The sequence below is a fragment of the Adiantum capillus-veneris genome, chromosome 25 (assembly GCF_014529385.1).
Source record: "Adiantum capillus-veneris isolate H3 chromosome 25, ASM1452938v2, whole genome shotgun sequence".
Classification (NCBI taxonomy): Eukaryota; Viridiplantae; Streptophyta; class Polypodiopsida; order Polypodiales; family Pteridaceae; genus Adiantum; species Adiantum capillus-veneris.
This window is the reverse complement of record NC_140955.1, coordinates 31,218,267-31,221,124: the sequence shown is the minus strand read 5'-3', so window position 1 is coordinate 31,221,124 and position 2,858 is coordinate 31,218,267.

Sequence of the window (2,858 nt, the reverse complement as noted above, 5' to 3'; positions counted from 1 at the left end):
AATAAGTCACAACCAGCCTTTGATGCTCCAAGTAGTGTATGTACCCATGCTATCCCACATGCTTCCCACTCCACCACCCCCTGTGCGCTCCTTGCCGCACTGTCGAAGCAAGGGACTTGCCAATACACCGTATGCGAGCCACAAACGGCTCCAAGCACACAACAAGCCTAAACTAGCAAGCTCAAGAAAACAAAGGGTGTGTCACTCACCGCTCTACGCTCGCCTTCGTGGTGGATTCCTCGCCGCGATGAAGAAGAAGCTGCAGTCGTGCCGCGCTCAACCGCTTCGCCGCCGTCGTGCCTTCGTAATGCTCGATCGCACACACACTCTCCCTCTCTCTCTCTCTCTCTCACACACACACACACACAAGGAGGTGAAGAAGAAGAAGATGGAGATGGAGCAAGAGCACTCTTCAATTGCACAAATGAGAGAATGAGTAAAAATTAGGTTTAGTTGGCTTTTATAGGAGCTCACCCCATTCACACTTGGGCGCCCATGCTTAACCAACTAATCCCTTGAATGTCCAAGTTAAAGTGCGCCTCTCATCGACGATCACTCTACCTTTCCCTATTGGTCCGACAAGCCCGGTACCTGACTCTACCAAATACATAATACGCGTCCGTCGTAGGTGATGGGGTGTCTGTGTGCCGTGAGGGTTAACATGCCCCCCTTCCTGATGTAGATTCCGTCCTCGGAAGCTATTGAGTTGAAGCTGGTTCGTCGAGGTGGAAGAGCATTTGAGATGAATGTCCTTAGCCTTCTTCAGTCACTGCAAAATCAAACAACATTGGCACAGTAATTGCATTCTCTTAAAAAGCATATGCAGTTTTAGGTAGACACATTGATTGGTAAAAGAATTTCAAACAATTTGATAGCAATGAACATTAAATTGCAATGTAATCAAATGCATAAACAGATGTAAAGGCAAAAAATTAAACAAGTCTGGGGTCGCTAATTTGACGGTCGAAAGGCACTAGAGATCAAGTATTAATACCATGGGTAAGCTTCTTAATTTTCTGTGGTCAATTAAATTGTTTAATCGCGAGAGCCAAGTATTCATGTTCAAGGGCTGACTAGAGGCTATACCTAGAAAACTTTGTAGTTAAGCTACCATAAAAGGAATTTCTCATGAAATCATCGCCTGTCTGATTACTTTTTCTTTGACCCCCCAAGGTCTTTTCACATTGATTCAATTATGATGTGTGTGCTTATTTTGTATGCCTTGGGTTTTTTGCTTTTCAAGGAAAAGCGCCCACACTGGGAACCTCTAGGGCTCTAGTACCATAGGCGATACATGTGAGTGAAGTACCAAATCAAGCTGAGATTTCTCTTCCAGCTTAAAATTTTACATTGTGGCACTTTGATTTTTTGCTTGTTCATTTTCAGCATTTTAATTTTGTAACTTCGGGGGGCCATATAACACTGTTACCCTCCCCAGGCTCATCACATTAGTAAACTCCCTTTATAATACTTAAGCTAAAGGTCAATAGGGTCAAGCCCACTAGAAAGCCCTAGTACATTTCATACAATGCTGCCTAAATCGGATTAAGAACCTAAGTAACCATTGTTTATTAGGAAGGCATTCCCCATGGTATTAAGAGAAGATTTCTAATACCTAGCTTGGTCAAACTAGCTTAGTCGGACTGCTTGATTTTTACACCTAAACAAGTGATTATGACAAAACATTACATTGAATTAAATGTTTGATACTAAGCCAATGCGCTGAATAGTATGCTACCAATCACAATCAAGACAGACAAACATAGATGCAAAAAAGATAAGGGCAATGCTAATGGATAAGAAACACCTGTTTGTGTCGATGGTCGCGCTTGATTTGAAGGTTCCATGAAGATCCAAATCCTATCAATAGCAACACGCTCCTGTACACACTAGGAAACAAAAGGAATACCTCCAGGAGGCACATTAGTGGGAAAAGAGATCTTTGCTAATCACTCAACTCTAAAACAGAAACACTCCTATCGTACTAATCTTACCTACCCTCCATCACTCAAGTGATGAGGATCAAAGGTGTTTTATGGCATAGGTTTCTGTTTCAGTGTACCAAATGTGACATGTGTAGGTCTGAGTCAATGTTTTGACTTTAATGTGCATACTCGTTTGCTAATTGCTCTTGCTCTTTTTTTTTTTTTTTTGTGAGTATAAAGCTTTATATGTACATTCCCTAAGATTGGAATTGAGAGGTCAGGGAAAAAGGTTGAGAGGGAAACAAGTGAATGATGGATGTCCACAAACACTCCCCCCTTCCTTAGGTAGATCATACCATTTGAAATGAGCTTGTCACCCTTTGAAACCAATTGTTCCAGTTGGTAATAGGTGAGGATTTTTGCCAGTAGTTTTCTATTACCCTAGGTGCCTCGTCAAGCTGCAAGGGTGGTAAGGTACTCTCCCAGGATCGAACTTGAAGTGGTTCATTAGGTGATTCTTGAACACTGGGAGGTGTGGATTCTTTTGTAGCTTCATGGAGGTCCACTACTATAGATGGAGGCTGTGTAGAAGCTTTTACCTCTATGGATGTATTACATGATGAGCTAGAAGCTTTATGGGACTCCCCCCTTCTTGAGCTAGGTGGAACAAATCGTTCTTTCTTTGGTACCCAAACTAGCTCGGGAGCGGGTGTGTAGCATTCTGTGATTTTTTTCTTTCCACGATCATTGATTCGTTTTGGAGCTACGAGATTGGGCTCACTTGGGTCAGGTGATAGGTAAGAGCACAATCTACGTTTTGGCACCCAGATTTGATCATTTCCTTGATAGTAGCCTTGGGCTTCCAATAGTCGTTTAGGGATCCATCGCAACATTTTCTTACTTTTCTTGGAGCGAGTGGTACGTTTCTTACAA